This window comes from Carlito syrichta, unplaced genomic scaffold, assembly GCF_000164805.1.
Source record: "Carlito syrichta isolate Samal-C Ts95f unplaced genomic scaffold, Tarsius_syrichta-2.0.1 Scaffold142847, whole genome shotgun sequence".
NCBI classification, from domain to species: domain Eukaryota; kingdom Metazoa; phylum Chordata; class Mammalia; order Primates; family Tarsiidae; genus Carlito; species Carlito syrichta.
The window spans coordinates 36,471-51,819 of record NW_007086943.1 but is presented as its reverse complement, the minus strand read 5'-3'; the positions used below and the strand labels follow the sequence as shown (position 1 = coordinate 51,819).

General features: G+C 45.4%; 1 pseudogene; it reads left to right on the top strand.

Annotated features, from left to right (window-relative positions):
- The first annotated feature begins 13,046 nt into the window (after nt 1-13,046).
- On the top strand, nt 13,047-13,506 carry LOC103251377 (annotated as a pseudogene).
- Nucleotides 13,507-15,349: the final 1,843 nt, after the last annotated feature.

The following is a 15,349-nucleotide window of genomic DNA, read 5'->3' as shown; positions in this document are numbered from 1 at the left end:
TGTGTGTGTGTGTGTGTGTGTGTGTGTGTGTGTGTGTGTGATATAGATAAGGTACATGGTGTGTGCACGTGGTGTATGATGTATATGGTGTGTGTGTGTGGTGTGTGTTGTCTGTGTATGGTATTAATATATATGTGGTGCATAATGTGTGCACGTGGTATGTGTGTGGTCATACATGTGTATGGTATTAATATATACATGTGGTGCATAATGTGTGCACGTGGTGTGTGTGGTCATGGTGTGTGATGTGTGTATATGGTATGGTGTATGGTGTGTGTTGTGTGGTGTGTGTGTGTGGAGTATGGCAGGGAGTGTGTGGATGTATGTAGTGTATAGTGTATGTGTGTGGTAATGGGGTGTGTGTTGGGGAGAGGATGTGGACATAGGAAGTGTGTGTGGTATATAGTGTATGTGTGTGTGTATGTGTGTGTGGTGGGGCGTGTGTGGATGTGTGTGGTGTATGGAGTGTGTGTAGTGTATGATGTGAGTGTGTGTATTGTGTGAGGTAACGGTCTGTGTGTTGGGGAAGGGTGGAAGGTGTGTACATGGTGGGAAGTTTGTGTGGTATATGGTATGTGTGTGTGTGGTAGGGGCATGTGTGGATGTGTGTGGTGTATGGTGTGTGTGTAGCATGTGGTGTGGGTGTGTGTATTGTGTGTGGTAATGGGGTGTGTTTTAGGAATGGTGTGTACATGGTGGGGTGTGTGTGTGTGTGGTGTAAGGTGTGTGTGTAGTGTATGGTGTGGGTGCGTGTATTGTGTGTGGCAATGGTTTGTGTGTTGGGGAAGGGTGGAAGGTGTGTACATGGTGGGGAGTTTGTGTAGTATATGGTGTGTGTGTGTGGTAGGGGCACATGTGGATGTGTGTGGTGTATGGTGTGTGTGTAGCATGTGGTGTGGGTGTGTGTATTGTGTGTGGTGAATGGGGTGTTGGGGGGGAAGTGTGCATGTGGGGGTTGTGTGGTGTGTGCTTGCTCCCCTTTCACCCCCTTGAAGGGGTAGACCCTCTGTGCTCTGGCAGCCTTTGGCAGGCCAGAGCACCAGAACGTTCCCTCTGTAATGAGCGTGGGCTGGCCTCCTCGGGCATAGCCTCAGGGTTGCCCTTCAGGGAATGTGCCTTCTCTTCGTGGGCACAGTTGGCGTCAGAGTGTCTTGCCCAAACCCCATGAAGGCCAGTCCCTGGCCTCTCAGGGTGTGGGTCTGGAGGCGTGGACCTCAAGTCAAGCCCAGGGAGGCCAGGCTCAGCCTCGGCATAGCCCCAGCTCAAGGATGTGGGAGTCCTGGAGCTGAGCAGGGCGTCTGCACTCCCTCACACACATGCGCAAGGCCTTTGGGCTATAGTCCATGTGAACCATCAGGCCCGGCCCAGCCCAGCACAGCCCAGCACAAAGCCAAGGAGAACACAGATGTGGAGGGCAGTGGTTGGGTGACAACTCCTGTGTTAGGACTCCCTTTCCCCTTCTCCACCTGAGATCCAGTGTGGTAGAAGGATTAGGCTTGTGAATCCGGGGGTCAGCCTGTCTAGCTCCAGTCTCAGTTCTGCCACACACTAAGTACAGAGTCCTTGGCAAGTTAACCTCTCTGTGCCTCGGTTTCTTCCTCTGTAAGAGGACAATAGCAGCATCCACCTCACGGTGTTGCTGTGAGGATTCAAGGGATGGGTTCATGTGAAACACTCACAACAATAGGTAGCATAGAGTAAGCACTCAAGGAATATTGACTATTATTCTTTGGGAACGTAAAACAATGTCCTCAGAGTGCGATAGGGATGGGGTAGGGGAAGCATTTTAATCCTCCTAAGGAGACAAAGTTCATCTAAAGATTTTTCTACACTACCAAAAAGAAAAGAAAGGCCACCACAGCCCTTCCTCTGATCGGGGCACACATTTTCAGGTGATATTAAGGCATGATCTAACTCTGCTTTAGAAGGAGACCTTACCTCAGGGAAAAACATTAAACCCATGGGCTGGCACTAAGGCCCAAGCACTCTCCATTTGTAGAATTAACCCTGTCTCCTAAAATGAAAAGACTATCAGCATTCTGACCTATACCTGAGAGTTTTCGATTGATATTTCTATGTAAAAAATATGGTTTTATGGAGGACGGGCAGGATTCTAAAGTAAGCAGATTTGCGTCTTTTTATAATACCTGTAATAACAATCACCACTTCCCTATTTTTAGAGCTAGCATTGAATCCATTTAAAAATCTATGTAGTTGGAAAATGCAACATTGCATTATAATAATCATTTGCACATCCATTCTTTCATTTATTCAACAAGCATTTATTTATTATGTCAACTCTATGCCAAGTTTTATGCCAGATGGTATTAGGTTGTAAGAGAATGCAAGAGATACACGGCCCTGTCTCAAAAAGACTTTAATCAGTATCCAACATTTGACATTATGAGAGAATCAATAAAAGAAGAACTAGAAAAGATCCCATAACATATTTACATCCGGATTTGTTGGCTAGTTTGAAATTATAAAATCAAATCTCATAACATCTCCAAATGCAAATATGTTCTCTGCTGAGAAGCTCAGAAGCACATTCACAACTCAATTGGGGTAATTTAGAGGCTTGAAGAGAATCAGAGTCACACACAAATCACAGCCAGACAAGACAACACAACAGAAATCATCTGAGAAAAGGCAAGGAGAACTGTGTCTCCTCAGGCAAATAATTTCTAGAGGTGGCAATGCAAAACAAACAAAAGAATTCAAAAAGAGACTCGCATTCCCTTTCATAAGTATGGTTTACTGAATCACAAATTCGTGTAAACCGTATGTATACTTCTTGTACCAAGAAAATGCACTGCTTTCATTAAACAAAAAGAGCACTCTAGTTCTTTAGAGGAAAGGAATTGTTTTCATATAAAACCTATCACCTAGCAACAAAACAGTAACTCATCACACCTATCTTCCAGCCCTAGACATAGCCTCACCCTCTGGCCTACCGATTCTTCTTGGCTTACAAACACGGGGTTGTTTTCACAGAATCTGTGGTTGGAATAACTGGATTTTAAGGTCAAAACACCAATCAATATGAAGTCCTGCAAATGCTAAGCATTTAATCACATAGAGCCTCTGAAAAAGCCATGATATAATGAAACAAGAGAACCACAGGGCTAGGTTTGTTTTCCCTTCTTTTCCCCATCCCGAAACTGTTCTTGAAGGCAGTGTCACTCTCTTGCCCCTTAGCCAGGGAACCAGGGGGTTCCTTCTCCTTTGGCTTTCACGCTTAGTGTGAAGATGGAACCATGTAGTACAACACTTCAGAGTCTGAACCCAGTGGTAAAAACCCAAGTCCGTGTCAACGTCAGATTTATTTCATTGCCTGATGCTAAGTCAAAAGGAGCAACTCATCTCATTTTCAAATGTTATGTCTAAGAGAACCATTGGACACAATGTTTGGAAGTAAGTTGCTAACCAACATTCTATAGAATGGAGTGTATTCAATGATATGACTCATAGATAAGTTACTTCACCCTCATGGACCTCAAACTGGGTGTGCCATTTGCTGGAGATTGACTCAGTGCTTAACCCTTCCAGGTATGGGGAAATTCCACTCGCTTTCTTAATCCACAGTCTCAGATATTTCTGAGTGGAGGCAAGGGTGCCCGTAGGAGGCAGAAACTTCTGGTTAGGGAAGACGGCAGGACATGGGGTCTACCGCATCTCAAAATATGACTAGCTGTTTCTCAATACTCTGTTTCAGCTATCAACGGGGGCAGTGCTTATGGGGAAATGTAAATTTCAGCAGTTCTGAAATCAGACATAAAAACGGGAATAATTCTCTCATCTCTAGCGATGTAGGCAGTTTTATATTCAAGAGTTCAGTATTTCATGAGGTAAAATATGTCATTCCATCCCCTGTATTAGCCCTTTTGAAAGAGACATTTGACGGGCGCAGTGGCTCACGCCTGTAATCCCTATACTTTGGGAGGCGATAAGAGGATTGCCTGAGCCCAGAGGTTCGAGACCAGCCTGGGCAACACGACGAGACCACGTCTCTACAGCAAATAAAAAAATTAGCCGGGCATAGTGGCATGCGCCTGTGGTTCCAGTTACTTGGAAGGCTGAGGCGGAAGGATTACCTGAGCCCAGCAGGTTGAGGCTGTGGTGGCTGTGAGCATGCCACTGCACTCCAGGCTTGGCAAATGAGTAAGACTCCGACTCAAAAAAAAGAAAAAAGAAAAGAAAAAAGAAACGGACATTTAAAATGTGTTTTTCCTTGTTAGCATTCCAGGGTCTTAAACCCCTAATGCTAGTTGAGAGCCTGAATATGAGGGAGAGGTCTGTATACTCCACTCTCTGTGTATTTCGCCTACATGTTTGTAAATGTTCTCCTGTGCAAATAACAGGGACCTCACTGTGACAACTGTATGAATGTGTTCCACTGCTGTCATCAAGGATGGATTTCCCCAATTTCTTTGTAATTTGACGATTTGTCATTTTCTTTTCTTTTCTTTCTTTCTTTTCTTTTTTTTTTTTTTTGAGTTGGCAGCTCACTCTGTCACCCATACTGGAGTGCAGTGGCCGTTCCCGGCCACCTCAGACTCGACCTGCTCGGCTCTGGCGATCCTTCCCCCTCAGTCTTCCAAGTAGCTGGAACTATAGGCGTGCGCTACCATGCCCAGCTAATTTTTTGATTTTATTGTAGAGATGAGGTCTCACCAAGTTGCCCAGGCGGGTCTCACACCTGCGGGCTCAGGAAATCCACTTACCTCAGCCTTCCAAAGGCGCGGGATTACAGGCTGAGCCACCGAGCCCGGAGATTTGTCATTTTTTTTCATCTTCTTTTCCTCTGTTTAAGATCCATTTTTTTTTTTTTTTTTTTTTTTAGTTGGAGTCTTACTCTGTTGCCCAGGCTGGAGTGCAGTGGCATGCTCAGCCACTACAGCCTGCTGGGTGCAGGCGATCCTTCTGCCTCAGCTGTCCAAGTAGCCAGAACTACAGGTGCGCACCACCATGCCCATCTAATTTTTTTTTTTTTTTTTTTTTAGAGAAGAGGTCTCACCAAGTCACCCAGGCTGGTCTCAAACCCTTGGGTTCAAGCAACCCTCTCACCTCCTCCTCCCCAAGTGCTGGGATTACAGGTGTAATCTCAAGATCTGGCTTTATGTTTTTTGAGTCGAAGTCTCAATCTATTGCCCAGGCTGGAGTGCAGTGGCAGGCTCATTTCCACTGCAGCCTCAACCTGCTGGATTCAGGCGATTCTTCCACCTAAGCCTATAGGAACTACAGGCAGGTGCCACCGTGACAGGCTAATTTTTTTATTTATTGTAGAGACAAGGTCTCATCAAGTTGCCAAGGCTAGTCTCAAACCACCAGGCTCAGGCAATCATCTCTGCTCTGCCTTCTAAAGTGCTGGGATTACAGATGTGAGCCACCACGCCCAGCTAAGATCTGGTGTCCAATGACTTGTGATCATAGCAAGGGCAAAAATATTTCATCTGGGCTCTGAAATTTTGGTATAGTCTTTTTTTTTGTTTAAATGAATTTTTGTTTTAGAATAGCTTCCGATTTTCATAAAAGTTACAAAGACAGTAAATAGTTCCCACATACCCTATATCAAGTTTTCCCTATTTTTAATATTTTATGTTGATATGGTACACTTGTCACAACTAAGGAACCCATATTAATACACTATTATTATCAGCTAAAGGTCATGCTGTACTCACATTTCCTTAGTCTTTACCCAATGTCCTTTTCTGTTCTAAGATTTTATCCAGAATACCACATCACATTTAGCCATGTCTCCTGGAAGGCAGTGGGCTCCTCTTGGCTTTGACAGTTTTTCAGTCTTTTCTTGTTTTTGGTGATCTTGCCAATTTTGAGAAGTACTGGTCAGGTATCTTGTAGAATGTCTTCTTCTAGAAATTGTCTTGTGTTTTTTTAACATTATTTTATGTTTTAACTTATTTTTAAAATTTATTTTAAAACTGTGGGGTACAATGCAGGATTGGGTAAACAAGTGACATCGTACAGGTAAAGTTTGGTCCTCCCTTTGGTCCCCACTTTGCCTGGTTAGATCAGGTACCCTTATTGATATCATGTGCCCTCCCCACCCCATATAGTCTTAATCCTGCTAATGGAAGCTGGTGATTTCTGCAGGAATCAGGAGTAATCTAGAGTCACAAGACAACCCAGGAGACTAGAAAAGTAGTTTCAGTGGTGAATTCATTTCTTCATCACTTAAGCCCCCAGAAGTGTCAGCTGTGTCTCTAGATCCCACCGTGCAGTGAGCTCTGCCTCCCAGAACATGTCCTTAGGCCAGCACAGAGGTGCTCCTTGGAGACCCCTGACTCTGGCTTCCTACTGGATGACTTCAGGCAAGTTTCTTCTTGACTCTACTCTCATGTTTCTTTTCTACAAAAATAAAGATAATAACAGTCCCTATCTCAGTACAGATTAAATAAGATAACATTAACAATGCTCTTAATACAGTGCCTGACACTTGGTAAATGCTCAGGAAATGTTGGTTGTTATTAATAAGAAATGAATCATGAGGTCAGGCATGGTGGCTCATGCCTATAATCCCAGTACTTTGGGAAGCTGAGGTGGGAGTATCACTTGAGGCCAGGAGTACAAGACCAGCCTGGGTAACATATTAAGACGCTGACTCTAGAAAAACAAACATTTAAAAATACAGCCGGGCTCAGTGGCTCAGCCTGTAATCCTGGACCTTTGGGAGGCTGAGGTGAGTGGATTGCCTGAGCCCACGGGTTCGAGACCTCATCTCTACAATAAATCAAAAAATAGCCGGGTGTGATAGCGCGCACCTGTAGTTCCAGCTACTTGGAAGGTTGAGCGGAAGGATCGCCGGAGGCCAGCAGGTCGAGGCTGCAGTGGCCGGGAGCGGCCACTGCGCTCCGGTCTGGGTGACAGAGTGAGACTCCAACTCAAAAAAAAAATAAAAATAAAAATACCCAGGTGTGGTGTAGTTCCAACTATTCAGGAGACTGAGGGGGAGGATCACTGGAGCCCAGGAGTTCAAGGCGGCAGTGAGCTATGATCCCACCACTGCATTCCAGTCTGGGCAACAGAACAAGATTCTGTCTCAAAAATAAAAATAAAAAAGAAATGAACCATGGTATAGAATTATTAGATGAACCCAGATTTTGAGAATATGAGTGTTGGCCATTTTGGTTTGTGTATTAGTTTGCTCAGGCTGCCATAACAAAATTCACATTCGAGGTGACAAACAACAGAAATCTATTTTCTCATCATTCTGTAAAATAGAAGTTTGAGATCCAGGTGTTAGCAAGGCTGGTTTCTTCTGAGGTCTCTCACCTTGGCTTGCAGATGGTAGTCTTCTGCATGGTCTTCCCTCTGTACCAGTCTGTGTCCAAGTTTTCTGTCTTATAAGGCACCAGCCATGTTGGATTAGGATCCACCCAATCACCTTATTTTAACTTAATTACCTATTTAAAGACCTTATTTCAGGTTGGACGAGCTGGCTCAAGCCTATAATCCCAGCACTTTGGGAGACCAAGGCAAATGGATTACCTAAGCCCAAGGGTTCGAGACCAGCCTGAGCAACATGGTGAAACCTCATCTCTACAATAAATCAAAAAATTAGCTGGGCATGGTAGCGGGCACCTGTAGTTCTGGCTACTTGGAAGGCTGAGGCGGAAGGATCGCCTGAGCCCAGCAGGTTGAGGCTGCTCTGGCCATGAGCGTGCCACTGCCCTCCAGCCTGGGCGACAGAGCAATATTCCAATTAAAAAAAAAAAAAGAATCAGCCGGGTTTGGTAGATCAGCCTGTAATCCCAGAGCTTTGGGAGGCCAAGGTGAGTGAGTTGCCTGAGGCTGCGAGTTCGACACCCGCCTGGGCAACTTGGAGAGACCTCATCTCTACAATAAATCAAAAATTAGCCGGGCGTGGTAGCGCACACTTGTAATTCCGGCTACTTGGAAGGCTGAGGCGGAAGGATTGCCAGAGCCCAGTGGGTCGAGGCTGCGGTGGCCAGGAGCAGCCACTGCACTCCATTCTGGGTGACAGAGTGAGACTCCAGCTAAAAAAAAAAAAAGAATCTTATAGCCACATTCTGAGGTCCTGGGGTTAGAACTGCAACATATGAATTTTTTTTTTTTTTTTTTTTTTTTTGGTGAGGGACACAATTCAACCCATGAAAGTTTGGAAAATCTCTCTACTTTGGTTGGGCCTATTCAAGAAAATGAGGTAAGCTTTGAAGAGACCAATAAAGAGACTGCTACCTGCGACCTGCCCTGCTCTACCGGCTCTCCACTCTGCTTGGGGTTAGTGCATGAGGGGGCTGGTTGGCCCCAAGCACCAGCTGCCTTGTTGTTCAAGGGGCTCCCCTAACACCGACCGGATACCAAACACACAGCCCCGTGTGTTATGTGTTGAATTGTGTCTCCCCAAATTCACATGTTGATGTCCTGACACCAGTACTTCAGAATGTGACCTTGTTTGGAGATAGGGTCTTTACAGAGGTAATCAAGTTTAAACTGAGCTCATTAGAGAGGGCTCCCATTCAAGGTGGCTGGTGCCATAAAAGGAGAAAATTGGGTCCAAAACCACACACAGAGGAAGAGAATGCGAAGACAAAGGGAGAAGACAGCCATCTACAAGGCAAGGACAGAGACCTGAACAGACCCTTCCCTCAGCCCTTGGGAAGAGTCAGCCCTGTCCATACCTGGATCTGGGACTTCTGTCCCCTAGAGAGATGAGAAGTGTCGCTTCAGTCAGTGTTATGGCCGCCCTAGCAAACAAATACACCATGCTTCCTTCATGCATCTGACAGCCCTCTGATCAGTTTCTGTGGTACGCTGGACTGAAGATACAGTGATGACTAATGTACATTTTCTACTCTTAAGACGCTTGTAGGCTTTGGTTGGGGAACCAATTACATTAAAAAATCATTTGGCCGGGCACAGTGGCTCAAGCCTGTAATCCCAGCACTTTGTGAGGCCAAGGAGAGAGGACTGCCTAAGCTCAGGGGTTTGAGAACAACCTGGGCAACTTGGTGAGACGTCGTCTCTACAATAAATCAAAAAATTAACTGGGCATGGTGGTACATGCCTGTAGTTCCAGCTACTTGGAAGGGTGAGGTGAAAGGATCGCCTGAGCCCAGCAGGTCGAGTCTTTTGGGAAGACAAATCGGATCTGGCCACAGTTCAATCCACCTCCACTCCTGACTGGTTTAAAGCACTTCAGTGACTTCCCATTTTCCAAGGATAAATCAACTCCTTAAATGGCCCAAGCCCTCACATAGTCTCCTGCGTTGGCCCTGCCAGCTTTGCTTCCCACCCCAGAAACTTCAACTTCTCCTCTGCCTCAATCGCTCGTCTCTCTTCTCTTGACTCAGTTAATCCACCACCTTCCATGATGTCAACTTATTCATCATTTTAATTTTTATTTATTATTATTATTATTATTATTTTTGAGTTGGAGTCTCACTGTCACCCAGACTGGAGTGCAGTGGCATGCTCCCGACCACTGCAGCCTCGACCTGCTGGGCTCCGGTGATCCTTCTGCCTCAGCCTTCCAAGTAGCCAGAACTACAGGTGTGCGCTACCATGTCCGGCTAATTTTTTTGATTTATTGTAGAGATGAGGTCTCACCAAGTTGCTCAGGTGGGTTTTGAACCCACAGGCTCAGGCAATCATTTTGCCTCAGCCTCCCAAAGTGCTGGAAATACAGGCTGAGCCACCAAGCCCAGCCTATCATTTTTATTAAACAACTTTCCTTGAGCACCCAGCTTAGGGCAAATCTCCGGTATAACTCTAGTACCAGGCACAGCATGGACATCTTATCACAGCTGAAAATTTTCATTTATTTGTATAATTGTTTGATAACTCTAAACTCCATGGAGGTATGTCTATATTCGTTCACCATAATATTTTTAGTGCTTAGGATCATAGTGAGAGCTCAATAAACATTGATTGAACAAATAACGAATAAAGGAGTGGATGGGTCAATACTGATCCCTAGAATTTCCAATTTGGGAAGGAGTTCTAGTACTTGGAAAAATAGCAAAGTATTAGTGAATATGGGCAAAGCCAATACATAGTTGAGTGCTATTGTAGAAATGAATATTTTTCAAAGTTGTTTGTCACTAAGAAGTCCCTCTTACCTATGAAAATTAAATTCATCCTATTTCTTTTTTTTTTTTTTTTTTGAGTTGAAGTCTCACTCCGTTGCCCAGGCTGAAGTGCAGTGGCACACTCACAGCTAACCCAGCGTTGACCTGATGGCCTCCGGCGATCCTTCTGCCTCTGATTTCTGAGTAGCTGGAACTAGAGATGTGCACTACCTCACCTGGCTAAGTTTTGATTTATTGTAGAGACGAAGTCTCACCAAGTTGCCCAGGCTGGTCTCGAACCCATGGCCTTAGGCAATCCACTCACCTCAGCCTCCCAAAGTGCTGAGATTACAGGCTGAGCCACCAAGCCCGGCCTAATTCATCCTATTTCTGAATACTTATTTAATATTCTATTCACCACAAAAATCTCTCTCTCTTTTTTTTTGAGTTGGGGTCTCACTCTGTCACCCAGGCTAGAGTGCAGTGGCTTGATCACTGCAGCCTCCACCTCCTAGACTCAGGCAATTCTTCTTCTTCAGTATCCCAAATAGCTGGAATTACAGGTACATACCACCACATCCAGCTAATGTTTTGTAGAAACAATATCTTGCTATGTTGCCTAGGTTGTCTCGAACTCCTGGGCTCAAGTGATTCTCCTACTTTGGCCTCCCAAATTGCTGGGATTACGGGTGTGAGCCACCACGCCCAGCCTCTAATCTATGTTTATTAAATAACTGGACACCAATAAACTGGTGACAAGCTACCAGATTTCATTACTGAACTGAGGATTTTCCAGCCCTTCCAGATTTAATTTGAATTAATTGAATATTGAATGGGTTTGAAGGAACAGGAGGGCAAAGGTGCATCTGCTCCAGGATTGATTTACTAAATGTTTAATGGGTTGTACTGCTATCCAGAGGATTATGAGCCTTGCAGGAGTTTGTAATCTACCACAGTACATATAAATGTAAATAAATATTGCAGTACAGCAAGATAAGTGCTACCAGAGGAATATACACACAGCCCATGGAAAACACAGACTTACACAATTACCCCAACACTCCAAGTTTCAGTAAGTGTTCTGATTCAAGAAGGAGATATACCAACTAGAACAAGACTGAATTAATCTGCTAGTTCACTAACACAATTCATTTCATATTTACCCTTCCTTACCTTTTAGAAAAAGTGAGATAACATGTGTCCTTGTGTTGTCAGCTTTCGTGACAAAAGTATTTCCTCTCTTCTTGTCATGATTTTGTCCTTGTTCCTGTCCACTGGTCACCCTTGTCTCCTCCTAGTGTATAATTATTTTTTTACTTTATGATTGGTCTTTTGGTACTGAGTTACCTAAGGGAGATAAATTAATATTCCCTAAAGCAAGTGACTTTTGAGTGAATCTTCCTTATTTCTGACTTTCTTAAAAATATAAAATAAAGGCTGAGCACAGTGGCTCACATCTGTAATCCCAGTACTTTGGGAGGTCAAAGCGGGAGGATTACTTGAGCCCACGCATTTGAGACCAGCCTAGGCAACATAGTGAGACCCCCATCTCTACAAAGAATAAAAAAATTAATTGGGCATGGTGGCACGCTCCTATAGTCCCAGGTACTCGGGAGGTTTAGGCAGGAAGATCACCGAAGCCTGTGAAGTTAAGGCTGTGGTGAGCCATAAAGCCTGGGTGGTATAGTGAGATTCTGACTCAAAAAAACCCACAACAATTTAAGGGTTTGGAGTGAATTGGGAAGGTAGGATCCCAAGATACAGGTCCAATCTTTCACTTATGTCATGCAGCTCGGTGGAAATTGAGATAGAACATAAAGATATGAACCCATTCAGTGCAAATGCTCTTTTAGCTACAAGCACCATTTATTATTAACTGTTTCTCTCTGACCCCATTGGGTAAAATTATCGTGTTGAGTCAAAATGTTTTCCCCTAATATATGTGTGTGTGTGTGTGTGTGTGTGTATTTTTTTTTTTTTTTTTGAGTTGGAGTCTCACTCTGTCGCCCAGACTGGAGTGCAGTGGCCGCTCCCGGCCATCACAGCCTCGACCTACTGGGCTCCGGCGATCCTTCCACCTCAGTCTTCCACATAGCTGGAACTACAGGCGCGCGCTACCACACCCGGCTAATTTTTTTATTTATTGTAGAGATGAGGTCTCACCAAGTTGCCCAGGCGGGTCTCAAACCCGCAGACTCAGGCAATCCACTCACCTCAGGCTCCCAAGGTGTAGGATTACAGGCTGAGCCACCGAGCCCAGCCCCCTAATATATTTTTATCCACTGAGTCCAATTAAGTTCTGAAAATTTTAGTAAGTAAAGCTATTATAAAGTATCTGCACTCATAATTTATAGAAAGTAGAATTTCCTGTTATGCAATTATTTAACAAAAGACGCCCTTGTCGGGTGTGGTGACTCACACCTGTAATCCAAGCACTTTGGGAGGCCAAGGTAAGAGAATTGCCTGAGTCCAGGAATTCCAGACTAGTCCAGACTGAGGCAGGGAGCACACCCTCCCCCACAGCCTAATAAAACGAGAGCCTTCCCAGAATAGTGAAAGAGTCCTCCTAGCACCATAAGATAAGAGCTTTCTTAGAAAGATTTATGTTAGAAAGGAATGTAGCCCCCAATCTATAATGCGCATGTGTAACTCAGCTGCAACTTTGAGCTGCGAAATACCCAGTAGAATGTGTGTTACTAATATATAAGCCTTATGGGGGGGACAAAGAAGCTAAAAATGTATAAAAGACAATGCCTACCCCCCGACCCCCGGCACTGGGGGCTCAGCCTTTGGATGTGAATCCACTGAGCCATTGCTGGCACAAAGAAACGCTGCTTCCTGGCAAAGAAGCCTCAGTGTCTCATCTCTTTCTCTCTGAAAAATCCTGCCACAGGATAACGTGGCAAGACGTCATCTCTACAATAAAAAAAAAAAAAATTAGCTGAGGCTCTTCCGGTCCCAGGCGCTTCAGGAGCTGTGAGTTACGGTGCAGACATGGCCAAATCCAAGAACCATACCACACACAACCAGTCCCGAAAATGGCACAGAAATGGCATCAAGAAACCCCGATCACAAAGATACAGGTTTCTTAAGGGGGTGGACCCCAAGTTCCTGGGGAACATGCGCTTTGCCAAGAAGCACAACAAGAAGGACCTGAAGAAGATGCAGGCCAACAACGCCAGAGCCATGAGTGCACGTGCTGAGGCTATCAAGGCCCTCGTAAAGCCCAAGATCCCAAAGGGTTCTAGCCACAAGCTTACTTGACTTGCATACATTGCCCACCCCAAACTTGGGAAGCGTATTGGTGCCGATATTGACGAGGGCCGCAGGTATTGACAAAGACCAAGGTTCAAACTAAGGCCCTGGCTGCAGCTTCACCTGCAACTCCAGCCTCATTCCAGCTCCTGCTCAGGCTTCCAAAGGTGCCCAGACACCCACAAAGGCTCCAGAGTAGAGGACCCTGTCTGACAACGTGAGGACAGAAGAACTAGTTTGACCCCCAGGCTGCTTTCTGAGTGGGACTGGTGTCCTCCTGTGCTATTTGTACAAATAAAACTGAGGCAGGAAAAAAAAATTAGCCGGGCATGGTGGTGCACACCTGTAGTTCCGGTTACTTGGAAGGCTGAGGCAGAAGGATTGCCTGAGCCCAGCAGGTCGAGGCTTCAGTGGCTGTGAGCACACCACTGCACTCCAGCCTGGATGACAGAGTGAGACTCCGACTCAAAAAAAAAAGAAAAAGGACGCCCCTTCTCCACCCAGCACAGTAGCTCACATCTGTAATCCCAGCACTTTGGGAGGCCAAGGCAGGCGGATTACTTGAGCCCAGGAGTTCAAGACCAGCCTAGGCAACATAGCAAGACCTCATCTCTACAAAAATTTTTTAAAAACTAGCTGGACATGGTGGCACATGCCTGTAGTCCCAACTACTTGGGATGCTGAGGTGGAAGGATTGCCTGAGCCCAGGAAATTGAGGCTGCTGTGAGGCATAAGCATCATGATCATGCCACTACATTCCAACCTTGGTGACAGAGTGAGACTCCAACACACACACACAAAAAGAAGATGTCCCTTCTCAGAGGAGAGGCAGCTATGCAGGTGACCTGCAAACAGGAAGAGCAGCTCTTCCCTCGCTAGGTCTCTGTTCCTTGGACCTCAGCAATGACTCTTTGGCCAATCATACGTAAAGTTATAGATAAGCCAAACGGTCACTCATTCATTCATCTAATCATTCATTCATTCAACTAATATTTACTGAGTGCCTAATGTGTGCCAGGCATTATCCTAGACCCTGAGGAAGCAACAGAGAACACACCAGGCCAAATGCCTGCCCTCATGGAGTGTATGTTCTAGCAAGCAAAACAGACCATAAACATATGAAAAAATAGCTGTGTTCTCTGATATCCGGCAGAATTAAGTGTTATGAAGACACTGAAGTGGAGGAAAGGGTTGGAGCTGGGTGAAGTAATGTTTTAAATAGGATGAATGAGGAAGGCCTTCTGTGGAAGTGATATTTAACAGAGGCCTGGAGGAAGTGAGAGAGGAACCATTAAATAGCTCAGAGGAAGAGTGTGCCGGGCAGGGGGAGGAGCCAACACTGAGGCACTGAGACAGGGGTGTGCTCAAGACCTAATGTCTAGAAATGTTTTTTGTTTGAGTTGGAGTCTCACTCTGTCACCCAGGCTAGAGTGCAGTGGCGCGTTCACAGCCACCCCAGCGTCGACCTGCTGGGCTCAGGCGATCCTTCCACCTCAGCCTTCCAAGTAGCCAGAGCTACAGGCACAGGCTATCTGGCCTGGTTAATTTTTTTGATTTATTGCAGAGACGAGGTCTCACCATGTTGCCCAGGCTGATTTCGAACCTGTGGGCTCAGGCAATCCTCTCGCCTCGGCCTCTCAAAGTGCTGGGATTACAGGCTTGAACCACCGCGCCTGGCCAGAAATGTTTTATTTTTCACAAACAAGGTCTCACTCTTCACCCACCATGACTGGAAAGTAGTAGTGTGATCATAGTTCACAGCAGCTTCCAACTCTTGGGTTCAAGTGCTCCTTCTGCCTCAGCCTCCCAGAGCACTAGGATTACATGTGTGTCTACCGCTTCTGGCCCTCTAGAGACATTTTCTTTCCTAGTTTAATCAAACCAGAAGCCGCACATTCCAAGCTCATCTCAAATGAGATCAACCGTTTCTTAGCTTTGGAGTTGCCTGATGGTTCAAGACAGCTATGAGAGCTCAATCTGGATCTGTCAATCTGGAAAGATTTAAAATATGTATTTCCTCCTCATGTATACCTTCCAGCAGC